Source organism: Hyperolius riggenbachi, chromosome 12 (genome assembly GCF_040937935.1).
Source record: "Hyperolius riggenbachi isolate aHypRig1 chromosome 12, aHypRig1.pri, whole genome shotgun sequence".
Taxonomy (NCBI): domain Eukaryota; kingdom Metazoa; phylum Chordata; class Amphibia; order Anura; family Hyperoliidae; genus Hyperolius; species Hyperolius riggenbachi.
In genome coordinates this window covers 214550267-214564666 of record NC_090657.1, presented here as the reverse complement: position 1 = coordinate 214564666, position 14400 = coordinate 214550267, and the positions used below count along the sequence as shown (strand labels likewise).

At 45.9% G+C, this 14400-nt stretch overlaps 2 protein-coding genes across 2 annotated transcripts in view; one reads left to right on the top strand and one right to left on the bottom strand.

Annotated features, from left to right (window-relative positions):
* Nucleotides 1-14400, bottom strand: part of BTBD17 (BTB domain containing 17) — a 530053-nt gene that overhangs the window by 430195 nt on the left and 85458 nt on the right. The window contains exon 4 of the mRNA XM_068263563.1: nucleotides 9433-9565. The gene's annotated coding sequence lies outside the window, so the exon portion shown is untranslated. The remainder of the gene's footprint in view (nucleotides 1-9432; nucleotides 9566-14400) is intronic.
* GPRC5C (G protein-coupled receptor class C group 5 member C) overlaps nucleotides 1-14400 on the top strand; it is a 50131-nt gene that overhangs the window by 4475 nt on the left and 31256 nt on the right. The gene's annotated exons all lie outside the window — the stretch shown is intronic.

Genomic DNA, 14400 nt, shown 5'->3' with positions numbered 1-14400 from the left:
ACCCTAAAACCACCCTCCTCCATGCCTAACCACCCCCCCCTACACCTAACCAACACCCCTACACCTAACCTTAACCACCCTCCTACATGCCTAACCCTAACCCCCCCCCCTTCACCTAACCTTAGCCACTGTCCATGCCTAACCCTAACCCCCCCCCCCTACACCTAACCATCCCGCTTCCACACCTAACCCTAACCACCCCCTTATACCTAACGTTAACCACCCCTCTTCACGCTTAACTTTAACCCCCTCTCCACCCCTCGCTGCTAAAAATAAAACAACTGCAATGGACACCTATAGCGGTGCCCAAACTTCCTGTTACCATAGAGGCTTCCCTCTAAAAGAGGCTGCCATATTTATTTCCTCCTAAGCAGTACCAGTTGCCGGCAGCTCTGCTGATCTATTTGGCTGCAGTAGTGTCTGAACCGCACCAGAAACAAGCATGCAGCTAATCTTGTCAGATCTGACAATAATGCCAGAAACATCTGATCTGCTGCATGGCTAAAAGCAGGGGCGTAACTAGAAGTCACCAGGACCCCCTGCAAGAATTTGGATGCCCCCCCTTCCCCAGTGCCCGCTAAGGCAGGAGAGGTTGCAGCATGAGGGGAGAGCTTTGCACATCCTTTCCCTCCCCCCCCCCCCTCACCTCGGGCACTCCTCTCAGCGCTCCCCTCCTGCCTCTATCACTGGCGGCAGCAGGCAGGACGCCTACCTCTATCCACCGCCGCAGGTTCTGATCTCCAAGTGTTTCACGCTACTTCCTGTTTAAACAGGAAGTAGCATGCAGCACTTAGAGATCGGAGACCTCAGACCCTACTGCAGCCAGAAAGATCAGCAGGACAGCCAGGCAACTGGTATTGTTTACCAGGAAATAAATAGGACAGCCTCCATATACCTCTCACTTCAAGTGTGCTTTAATGCAGCATAACGCAACACAGGCACAATACGGAGAAGTATCATGTTTGTTACGTGTTACCGAGCACAGCCCACGTGAAATTTGAAACAAAATAAGAAAAACCGCTATGGAATCGAAATTCAAATACAGATGAACCGCCTTTACAATCGGGTCTGTTGCCATGGTCAACACATATTACATAAATAGCTCACAGTTCTAAATTAGGACTGCTGGGACTTGTAGTCCCCTCGCCCACATGGCTCCACGATCCCTCAGCGCAGGTGGAATGCTGCAGGCAGGAATGTGACTGGCTGGATTCCGTCAGGGCTCCGCAGGCAGAGTCTCCGCCTCCCACAAGGTCAGGTCACAAAAGTCGCTGCGTTCTCACGAAACCCATTCAGGGATCCCGACAGTCTGACAAAGAGCTGAGATATGAAATGATTTCAGGCCTCAGCGGCCATGTATAGACATCTGTGGCTGCCACAACAAACCAGGCTTACCGGATTCAGGGCTTGTGTACACGGAGCACGGTGCCAACGCCACACGGGCGCAAAGGGCAAACGCCTCACCTCCCAATCACATTCAGCACACTGCAAAACCCAAACACAGCAGAAAACAAGCTGTAGTGTGACATAAACACGGGTTACATATGGCCGACTCGACTGTGTACAAAGGACGCCCGCCATGGAAATATAGAGGGTGCAATGGCAGACAAAACTAACTATAATGAGAGAAATATGGAGGCTGCCATATGTATTTCTTTGTAAGCAATACCAGCCGCCTGGCTCTCCTGCTGATCCTCTGCCTCTACTACTTTTAGCCATAAGTCCCATCTACACCATACATTTTTTTGTCCGATTCGATTCAATCCGACATGTCCAATCAGGATTCGATTCAATTTGCCATTGTTTTGCAATGTCAAATTGAATTAAATACCAATCGGACATGTTGGATTGAATCAAATCAAATCAATGAATCGAAATCGCACAAAAAAAAATAAATTTGTATGGTGTAGATGGGGCTTTGGACCCTGAACAAGCATGCAGCAGATCAGGCGTTTCTGACATTATTGTCAGATCTTATTGGATTATTTGCATGCTTGTTTTTGGTGTTATCCAGATACTACTGCAGCCTAATAGATCAGTAGAGCTGATAATAAATAAAATAAAAAGAAAGAAAATAATGAATAAAAAAAATGGCAGCCTCCAGATTCTTCTCCCTGCAGCTAGCTATACACAAGCTGATAGTAGCCCAAACTGTAAGGAGATGCAAATAATTACGACTTGCATGCAAATTGTAGGCAACCTGAAACCTGGTCCAGAGAAGGATTAAAACAAAAAAATGGGGCCCAAGGCAAGGTCACAGCGTTAGCTTTATAGGAGAATCTTTCTGTTAAAGCGGACTTGAACTCAGAATTTCTTCTCTGTTCTAAAAGATAAGAAACAGCATAATAACCTTTGAAGAAAAAAATGTCTGTTACAGCTGATACAAATCCTGCAATAAATCTGCAGCATGTCTACTTCCTGCTTTCATGGAAGCAGAGTTAACATCCTGTGTTTACAAATTAGCTGCTATGGCGAGGCAGCCAGCTGACACAGCTGAGAGATCAAATTACACTATGATTAGTCACAGATGATGGGGAATTGGACAGGCTAAACTCTCTAAATACATACAGAGTGCATTTCTAGGTTTTCCTTCTGTCCTGTGCAGGAGTTTAGGTCCACTTTAAGCTGAGTTGTGAGATGGATCAGGACCCGTTTCCACTTGTGCGGTGGGAATCGCCGCGGTAAAAATTCGCATTGCGGATGCGAATTTCGCATGCAGTTATATGCGAATTTTCATGCAAATTTGCATACGATTTCGCATGGACGACAATGTATGCAAATTTAGCCATGGAAGTGCCTGTGTGCTTTTCCATTGATTCCATGCGAAAATTTGCATACAAATACCGCATGCGAATTTCCTATTTAATACATTGTATGCGATTTGCATAGCGGTATGCGAATTCTGATGGCTCGGCCGTGCAGATTTTTTCTGTACAGGAAAACGCAAAGGAATCCTGACAAGTGGAAATAGTCCCATTCACTTGTATTGGCTATGCGAATTTGCATGCGCAAAATGCATGCAAATTCGCAATAGTGGAAACGGGCCCTCAAAATAGATGGCAGATGGGCCTCCTGACACCCTCTAGGCCTCGGGCACCTGCCTAGAATGCCTTGAGTATGACCCTGCTCTGGGTCAATCACTTCCACAGCTCACCAAATGCTATTGTTGTTCTCTGCAGTAGGATGGCCAAGGGCATGCTAAGAATTCTAAGTTCATGCAAATGTTATGCATCTGAAAATCAGAGCAATCAAATGCAGCAGCATTTCCTGTATTTGTATAAAATCATCATAAAATTCAGCATCAACTCAGAATCATTTGCACCGTATCGCCCCATCGTACACAGCCATCTGCTTGCCCTCCACATAGGACAGCGCATACCACCAGCCTTGTCTGCGGGGATAGCCAGAAATCGTTCACCAAAAACTACAACATTGTTAAGAGGATCCTTTTTAGCAGCTGATGATCTCCTCTCCTGAGGGAGTGAACACTAGAGATTACGCTGGGTGACAGTAATGTGTGTAGCTGTACACAGCTCACTAATGGCAGACCTCAGGGACACAACTGTAGGTAGATCATGTGCCGTGTACTTCACTGAATAACCTGCACAGCAGTTCCCACACATCCTGCGGCCTCTGCTGCTAATTACCCCTTTCCAAACCACTCCTAGTTACCTTTCTACCCCTATAATGTGGGGAGAGCCAGGGCCATGTCTGTACAGCCCAGCCTCATCCACTCCCATTTCTCAGAACAAACCTGAATATAGAGAGCACCTTGCTTTGAAGACCCATCTACACGATATGATTCTTTGTGCGATTAAATTACGATTATATTTACGATCCGATATGTCCAATCGGGATTCGATTCAATTCGATTTGCCATTGTTTTGCAATGGCAAATCAAATTGAATCGAATATGTCGAATTTGATTAAGTGTTTACTGGACTCTAAACTGGCTGGATAGTGTAATGGTTAAGGGCTCTGCCTCTGACACGGGAGACCTGGGTTCGAATCTCGGCTCTGCCTGTTCAGTAAGCCATCACCTATTCAGTAGGAGACCTTAGGCAAGTCTCCCTAACACTGCTACTGCCTATAGAGCGTGCCCTAGTGGCTGCAGCTCTGGCGCTTTGAGTCCGCCAGGAGAAAAGCGTGATATAAATGTTATTTGTCTTGTGTTTGTCTCTATATTCCCAACTTTGAGGGCTCGTTTCCACTATTGCGGTGCAGAATCGCCTGGATTCCACCGCTGTTGAAATTGCATGAAATAGCATGCGGATGCAAATTTTTGCGCGTGATGGTATATGCGAATTTAACCATGTCACTGCCTGTTTGAAGTTACATTGGTACCTATGCGAATTCGCATGAAAATTCGCATACCATAGCCGCATGCGAATTTCCTATTAAATACATTAGCGGCGATTCACATGCATTCCACTCGCAGGCTAATTCGTTGGCTCTTTTGTGCGTTTTTTTACCGCTGAAAAAAACGCACCTCAACAACGCTACAGTGGAAACAGGCCCATCCACTTGCATTACATGTGCAAATCCGCATGTGTTGGACGCATGCCGATTCGCGATAGTGGAAACGAGCCCTAACACAAATTTTGTTTGGCTATTTCTACCATTTATCACAACACTTATATTATATTCCTGTCACAATTTATGGTGAAGAGATTGGATTCAATGCTACAGTGTGTATTTTTCACTATGAACTGAGAAAAGAAAAAATATCTTTATTGGCTGAGGGAACATATATTCCTTTTCACCAATTAGTGCTGGAGGTGTGCAAAGGAGCAATGCCCAATCGTGAACAGTTATGCTTCAGCTACAAGACGTATATCAACATCCTCGTGGCTTAGATGAAGTCACAGAAGACGGAGATATACTGTAGTGGCGGATAAAGTACTGTAGTGAAAAGGACAATGAATAAAATTGTTTACAATATTCATTTATAGATTATTTAGTCAGTTTTTACCCATTGCACAATCGTTCCTCTTTCCGATTTAGATTCTGACATTTATCACTGGTGGTGACATCTTTAGTGCTGCCAGGTGATTTGTACGGAATGTTCGTTACTGAGAGTTCTATGCACAGAGGGAGATACTGCTTGTTTGACAGTTGGAAACAGCTGTTATTTCCCACAATGCAACAAGTGTCAGGAATAGTGGGGGTGGGGGAATACTGGGAACAAGAAAAAAATCTAAAATGTAAAAAAAAAAAAAAAAAAAAAAGGTTTTTTTTTCACGTCAGTAAAATGATATTTCGCTGTGGTACACCTTTTATCTGCATTTACAGTGGAATCTGGGGGGAACCCTTTAAGATACTCACCTCCCCTAAGTGAAATGGGTTTGGTGAGTAATCCATTTTCTGGGGGATGGGGGGGGGGGGGGGGGGGGGGGTTTGATTTGCAAGGCCAGTGTACATTTGTACAGCAGTTCAGTTTCTGTCTCTGGCTCTTCGGCCCCTGGAGCCGGGACACGGAGAGGTGAGGATAAGGACAGGCGAGGGGCGGATTTGAGCACAGGGTGCGTGCACTGCCAGCGATCCACACACCTGTGATAACTCCTGCTCCCATGGCAACAGATTGCAGTGCGTATTATCGCTAAGGAGTGCCAGATCTGTCGCCAGCTACCTAGATCATACACAGTCACTGCACATGCCTGATACAACACGATTTTGTGCAGTACTGATCCCAAAATTAAAAAAAAAAAAAGAACAAAAAGAATCTCAGGTGTGTGATTCAGACACTACTGCAGCCAAAGACATTAGAAGGGCTGCCAGGACAGGCAATTGGTATTGCTTTTAAAGGACAACTGTAGTGAGAGGGGTATGGAAGGAGATCAGGCATTTCTGACATTATTGTCACATCTGACTATAAATTAGCTGCATGCTTGTTTCTGGTGTGATTCAGACACTACTGCAGCCAAATAGATCAGCAGGGCTGCCAGGCAACTGATATTGTTTAACAGGAAATGCAAATTCTGACACAGCAGAAACACTGTAGACTGATGGAAGTAATGAAAGCCTAATGAGACCATGTGACGCAATACATACGTTGTCACTACTGCGTAGAATGGACAGACATGATAAGGGAAATGTCTGCCTCTCCTCTTCCCACTATCTGCACATTATTGTGGTACAGAAGGAAAGCATCTCAGACACGCCGTCCACTACAGTATAGCGTCCCAACAGTAGCGGAAACCAACAGAGACCAGGAGTAGCAGAAATGTGCATCAGTCTCTGCCCATATGGTCCATTTTTAAGTTTCTTGCATAATCTCAGAATAATTTGCATCTCATTGACCGTCCCTAAAAGGATCCATCAAACCATAATCTAAAAACACGTTCCTAGCATACATTATCGCCTGTAAATGCACTGCCCATATATCTCACTGGAAACGTTTACATTTCCACTCCACGACAAACTGAATTATCGCAAAAAAATTGACCAAGCTATGAAAAAAATACATGCCCTTTAGGGAAAGCAGGAAATTTGGGCGATAATGGAAAATGTAGGCGTTCCATAGGCACTAGTGCAAATATCAGCTCTTGGGCGCCAAAATCCCGTCCAAAAGAACTTTTGTTTGTTTTAAAATGTATAGTTTTTTAAACTTATTTTCTGTACTCTTATTTGCGGCGGGGGTAAGGACATGGGGGGGGGGGTTTAAGGGTAGACATCAGGATGGGCAGTTTTAGGTTTAGGCCTCAGGAAGGGGGGGGGGGGTTAGGCGTCAGGAGGGGAGGGGTTTTAGGGTTAGGCGTCAGGAAGGGGGGGGGGTTAGGCGTCAGGAAGGGGGGGGGTTAGGCGTATGGAAGTGGGGAGTGGTGGTTTTACCGTTAGGCATTGGGGGGGGGGGGGGGGGGGGGAGGAGGAGGAGGGTTTGGTGTGAGAATAGGGTTAGGTTCAGTTGTAGTAATATACTCGTAACATTTACTACTTTTACTATTGTCATTACCACTGTAAATATATTTTCATTTAGCACCTAAATCGCAATGGCATTTATGGTTTAGACATTTTGGCTTCTTCCCACGCCTATATTTCATGCACGCCTTTTTAGTGAGCACGCTGCACTGAGCACATAGTATGCACAAACCCAGGTGGGAACTGCCAAACAGTCATTATCACAGCACATACCCTGTTATTTTAGGAAGAAAGTCCCATTCAAACATATATTTTATTTTCATGATTTATACACCAAGCCGTCTCGATCCTACATTTAATGTTGGGGTAGCCGTATGTAATAATAAGCATTGCTACGGTGACGTAGCCGCCGTCATGCCATGGAGTGCAGAGACAGGCAACTGTTACTTTTTCCAAACAGACAAGTGAAACCAGTTCTGCTTTCTGTGTACAATGCCATTGTTTCCTTTACATTCTAAACAGCACAAACCACTTCCTGTTGTCAAGTAACAAAGTAACACAATGTACACAAGAGAAGGGATAGCATACAAGGAAAAAGGAGGGTCGCAAAACAATGCAAACACTAAAACGTTAGCCATACACCTAGTGATGATGGGCAGATTCGACCAAGAGACAAATCTCGCTCTGATCGAATCGGATTAGAGAGATGTGTCGGCTGCCCATACACCACAGGCTGATTCTCAAATCGATTTCAGCATGAGATCTCTTGGGAATCGACCGCGTCCATCGCATCTGCCAACTCACTGCTGCCCCCTAGTTTATGAATGTACCTGCATTTATACATAACCTGTCCTGTGTCGCCAGTTGTGCGATGCCCATCCAGTTTTAGAATCCCGCTCTTCCATTAGCGGTTTATGCGCTTATCATACTGGCTTATCGTGTGTGTGACGTTACTCGACCACGCCGGCGGCATTTATACCACCAATGGAAGAGCGGGGATTCCAAAAGATGGATGGGCGACACACGACAGGAGATCGCTCCCTGTTACCGCTGCACACCCGATCGACCATAATGGTCCATCTTGCAGCCTGTCCAACCGATACATGCAACCTGTTTTGGCACAAAATTGGACGCATCATGGATCTGGCATCCCACTTGGCGGCACCGTTTTGAGCACCTGTACCACAGCGCATGTAGTATATGTGGCGGTGTCTTGTGGTACAGGCGCTCGCGGGGGCAAATTAAAAAACAGAATCACCAGGGGAATGGTGGGGGGACGGTGGCGCTAGGACCATCTGCAATAGATTGCATGCTAAAATGCCCTAACCCCCTCTGCCAAGAACTTCTCGATGCACCCCCTCCTTTCGTGTCACCAACCCCTCCCTCTAGATTGTAAGCCTTTGGCAGGGCCCTCTCCCCTTGTGTATCATACATGACTGTGTGCACTTTATCCAGAATAATGGGAACTTGTATTTTACCACTACCACCCCAGTGTATGATCTGGCATTGTACTACTGTCTGCATTGTGTTGTGTATCTTATTGCCTATTACCTGTATTGTTGTATCTATGGCCTATTACCTGTATTGTGCTGTCACCCCTGTTATTGTCTGTAATCCTATTTATTGTGCAGCGCTGCGTAATATGTTGGCGCTATATAAATCCAATAAATAATAAAAATCTATTGGAAATCTGCCTGTGGTGTGTGGCCAGGCAATAGATTCCTCCCTGATTGGATTCAATCAGAGAGGAATCTAGGTGATGGACGAGAGATGTATGGGGAACTTAAAGTGTACCAGAGCTGTATCATTAAAGGGGAACTGAAGTAAGAGGTATACGGAGGCTGCCATATTTATTTCCTTTTAATCAATACCAGTTGCCTGGCAGCCCTGCTGGTCTATTTCTCTGCAGTAGTATCTGAATAACACCAGAAACAAGCATGCAGCTAGTCTTGTTAGATCTGACTTTAAAGTCTGAAACACCTGATCTGCTGTATGCTTGTTCAGGGGCTATGGCTAATAGTACTAGAGGCAGAGGATCAGCAGGGCTGCCAGGCAACTGGTATTGCTTAAAAGGAAATAAACATGGCAGCCTCCATATTCCTCTCTCTTCAGTTCCCCTTTAGAGATTTTATACATACCTGGGGCTTCCTCCAGCGGCCAGCTCCATCCGCTCCGATCGCTCCCACACTGCCGTCCTCTGCAGCTTCGGGAACAGGGTCCCCGTACTTCCATTGATCGGAGCCAGTCGGGTGTAAGCCCTCTACATCTCTCCAGCAGTCAGTGACGGGACCCGGTTCCCGAAGCTGCGGGCAGCGGAGGACGGTGATGTGGGAGCAATCGGAGCGGGTGGGGCTGGAGGAAGCCCCAGATATGAATAAAATATTTTTTAATTTAACAGCTCCGAGTCCCTTTACGTGTCAACGACATTTTGTCACTGGTCATTCAATGGGTCACTCTTATCTTTTAGTGTCCTTTCACACTGCGGGCGTTGCATCCCGATACCATCACAACCGTACTAAAAAGTCGCATTAGACGTGCTTTGTGATCATACAGTAAATGTTACATGCGACTCACATTATTCCATATCCGGGGAACCATATTTTCATGATAATATCTCAAGCAGAAGTTGGTCAGTGCACCCCCTGGTGGTCAGTTGGTCAGTGCGCCCCCTGGTGACGGCTCTCATCAGCATGGTTCTTGCTGCTGGCTGTAAGAAAAATCAGTTTTAGATTAGCCTTTCTAGATGAATATGACTTTTAGTAATAAGGATATGAACCTATTCCGGTCTCTGCTCCCCTCCCCTACTGGATAAGGCACATGCCGGTATATTTGGTGGCAGGAAAGTCAAGAGACAGCACTCATATGGTAATTTGAGGATCACCGTTTGGAAATAAAATTGAATAAAAGTGCCTTGTAAGCCTATTGGATTTTAGCCCAGTCTCATGGATAAGCAGTACTATTTCTCTAACCGGAGGTACAGTTTGAGCCACTGAGTAAAAGGTGGCCGTACATCAGGGGATGTTGGGCAGATTCCACCAAGAGACAAATCTCTCTCTGATCCAATCTGATTAGAGAGAGAGATCTGTCGGCTGCCCATACACCACAGGCTGATTCCCGATCAATTTCAGCATGACCGCCGCCTCACCGCTGTTGCCCTAATGTATGTACGTAATGTATGCGTTTATACATTACCTGTCATGTGTGCCCGTCTGTTGTCCAAATCAGCCGCTCTTCCATTAGCCCTATACAGGCTGCCGGCATAGCACAAGTGGGACATCCCAGACGCACAGCGTGCTATGCACCGGCGGCATGTATACCACTAATGGAAGATGGGAGGGGTTTTGTCACACGTCCAGATATTGCTCGCTGTTACCGCTGCATACCCGATCGACCACAACGGCCCAACATCTTGTGACATGCTTGGCCTGAAATTGATCGTATCGTTGATTGGGCATGCACTTGAAAGCACCAATTTTCATTTGATTCAATAATCATCATCAATTATTATCATGTTGGACGAGGGCAAACAGACTTTGGACAATATGACCAGATTGCATAGGTAAGCTCTTGTGCTATGGCCAAAAAACCTCAATGGGCTCTATTCACAATCATTTTCCGCATGCGGAAATGCAATAGCGGTTAATTCCCAACTGAAATATAAGATCATCTTGAGATTCACAAAATTTTTACCGTCCGCAAAAGTCGGTAATTTCCACACATACAAAAAAAAAAAAAAAAAAAAAAAAAAAAAAAGATCGAAATACACAAATAAAAGGGGCGCATTATTTCTGACTTAACTACCAATTTTGTATATCACCTACAAGTGTACTTGGTGATCTATTTAGCTTCCCATCGACTTAAATGAAGTCTGGAGCTTTAAACACCATGTTTGCTGGACTTTAATTTTTTTTCGACAATTCTTTTTTATGCCTTTTTTCCGAATGGTTTCCACATGTTTACTACCCGATTACGCACGTTTCCCCGATTTTTTTTTTTTGTTTACGCATTGTTCCCGCATGCGGAAAACATGCGGAATTTTTTTTGTGAATGTGGAAAAAATGCGGTAATTATCACTGGTGGTAATGTAGCGGTAAAAAAAATCCCTTACCGTATGTGTGATTGTGAATAGAGCCCAATCTGTTTATACTATTCACAATCTGTTGGCCCTCCTACTACAAAGATGTGGTAAAATTGGTCAGTCACTAGCCAATCAAAATTGAACGTGTGTACTAGTGTGCAATGCGCAGGGACATCAGACAGTGAACAGACACGTTGTCGCTGCCGCACTGCTGCGTGCATGTTGGCCCGTGGTGCAGCGCTGTCGCGTTCTTGAATCGGGTCACCATTACGGCAGGGAGCAGCGCAGGTATCCCAGGTGTGGATGAAATATCTGGATTGCTGCTCTGTGCTCTGCTTGTTTACATCATACCGAGTATTTTCTCCAGGCATGTGTAGGAAGCATCACATCTTTTCCTTCCTTGATTACAGACTTGCGTTTCCCGTAGTCCGCTTGTTGCATTCCGCGACCTCTACAGACATTTCCTCCAATGTGAGGCACTCGGAACACACTCAGCGATTCTCTTCTGCCTCTGATGTGACTCGGGGACATGCTAGCCCTGTGAGGTCTCTACAAGGGAAAAACTTCCTGTACTGTTGTGCAACAACGCACGCTTTATGAGAGCTTAGTGTGTTAAAGGGGCTTAATGGGAACCTAAACTGAGAAGGATATGGATTTTTCCTTTTAAAATAAAAAAAACAGTTGCCTGACTCTCCTGCTGATCCTGTGTCTCTAAAGGTGCGTACACACATGCGACTATAGTCGTTTGAAACGATCGTTCCCCGATCGTTTCAAACGACGATTGTTTAAAAAAAAAAAGCAGCCAACGACTATTAAGTCTAACGACGGACGAGCTAGATCGTTAAAAACGAACGATCTAGCTTGGCGGATTTTTTCCAACGACGATCGTTTGCAAAAGTAGTACACCGTTGGAAACGGTCGTTCGTACTAGACTTGACATGCGCATTTCACTATTTCTCCATGGAACTTTTCATTTTTATGTGCAGGCGCAATAGTTGCTTTTACGTGATGTAACGTTCATTCTAACGATCTGATCATTACACACCTTTTAAAACTAACTTTACTTAGGTCGTTCTTTCATCAATTAAAAGTTTGTTCGTCGTTGACAACGAACGATCGTTGTCGCATGTGTGTACGTAGCATAATACTTTTAGTCACAGCCCCTCAACAAGCATGCAGATCATGTGCTCTGACTGAAGTCAGACTGGATTAGCTGCATGCTTGTTTCAGGTCTGTGATTCAGCCACTACCGCAGCCAAAGAGATCAGTAGGACTGCCAGGCAACTGGCATTGTTTAAAAGGAAACATCCATTTACCTCTCAGTTTAGGTGCACTTTAAACTAGTTGCCGACAACATCATGCTGATGGGCGAGGCGGTGGCGGCAGCCCCATGACCGCCTAACGCCGATCGGCGTAAAGTCCTGGGGCTCGTGCGCATCTCCTGATGGTGGGCAGAGCTCTTCAGTCTCCAGGCAGTGATCGCGACTCGGGAGACTGTTAGAAGGCGAAACCGCCATCTAATTAACATGTACAGCGCTGCGGTCTAGCTAACACCACACACACACACACACACAACAACCTGGGGCAATCAGACCCCACCAACAGAGAGCTCTGTTGGAGGGGAGAAAAGGGGGGAGGAAATCACTTGTGTGCTGTGTCCTGCAGTGGCCTATTTAACAAAAAATAGCCTGGTCTCTGGGGGGGGGGGGGGGGGTAAGCCTGTAGAAGAGTTCGAGTACTAAGGATACCTTTGCAGCTCCATAGGAACGCATTTTGGTGCTGGTCTAGTTTAGGGGATCCAGCAGGAAACCTCATAGGGAAGAGTTCTCCAATCACAGCACCATCTATAGCACAAAGCGTTGTAATTGGGCAAACTGTGTTTACTGCAACCTATTGGTAGCAGTTTGAGAAAGTGCTGTCCATCCAATCACGTCAGTGAAAATTCCCTAAAAGTTTCCTGCAGCCTGCAGGGTCCTATAAACTAGACCAGTAGTGCAATTAATTTCTGTGCAGCACAAGACATAGACCTTCATAATGTGAGATTCAAATAAGTGTGCTCCCTGCCTTAGGTTGTAGCAGCTAAAAATAATTGTGACATGATCCACCACGACTCCTATGTACTTACCTGCGTGTGTTGCAAGTAACTTCCCATACATCCCACATACACTCACTGCTGGGTCTACAGTGTCTCCTCAACTTTGTGCTGCTGAGGTCACATGACTCTGAGATCACATGACTCTGCATGACAGGTGAGGGGGATTAGCAGCATGGAGGCTGCCAGGCTCTGCTGTGGGGAGGGGGGTGAAGACCACCCAGAGATCAGTAATCTTCTTCCCCCAGCTGAATCAATCAGCAGCCTGCACAGAGAGGAGTACAGTGGGGTTCTCACACTAGGAAGCAGAATCAGGGGGTTGGTATAAGTTTCTTCCTGTACTGTGAGTCAATCATATCTATGCAGTTTTTGGTGTGTTTTCTTTCAGTTTATATCTGTTATGAGTGTATTTTTATCCCTTCCAACCGTGCCTCTTTTGGAGGGACAGTCCCTCTTTGGGAACCAAATCCCTCTGTCTGCCTCATTTGTCCCTCTTTCAGGACTGATGTACAGATCTGTGGTGCAAGTATATGTAGTTTTCTACTGAAAAATGTTTTTATTGACTCTAAACTTTATTCCCATCCTTTAAATCAGCGTTTTTCAACCAGTGTGCCGCGGAACGTTGCCTGGTGTGCCGTCCTCTTATCCCCCTCTCACCCGTCCCCGCGGCCGTTATTACCTTAGCAGCGGCTGCTCTCCCCTCTCCAGCGCATGTATTTATTCTAGCAGCGTATCTCCTGGCTGCTCTGTATGTGATGCGCAGGAGGCAGGGCTCAGTTACCATAGTAACGGCGATACATATCGCTGCTACAGGAAGCCGCTGCCTTGCTTCCTGCCGCATCACACAGAGCAGCCGGAGATACGCTGCTTGAATATACACGCGCCGGAGAGGGGAGAGCGGCAGCTGTTAAGGTAATAACAGCGGCGAGGACGGGCGGGGGGAACTATCCTGGGGCACTATACTGACTATCCTGGGGCACTATACTGGAGCACTATACTGGCTATACTGGGGCACTAAACTGGCTATACTGGGGCACTAAACTGGCTATACTGGGGCACTATACTGGCTATACTGGGGCACTATTCTAGCTATACTGGGGCACTATACTGGGACACTATTCTGGCTATACTGGGGCACTATTCTGGCTATACTGGGGCACTATTCTGGCTATACTGGGGCACTATACTGGCTATACTAGAGCACTATACTAGCTATACTGGAGCACTATACTAGCTATACTGGGGCGCTATACTGGGGCACTATACTGGCTATACTGGGGCACTATACTGGCTATACTGGGGCACTATAGTAGCTATACTGGGGGGCTATACTGGGGCACTATACTAGCTATACTGGGGCGCTATTCTGGGG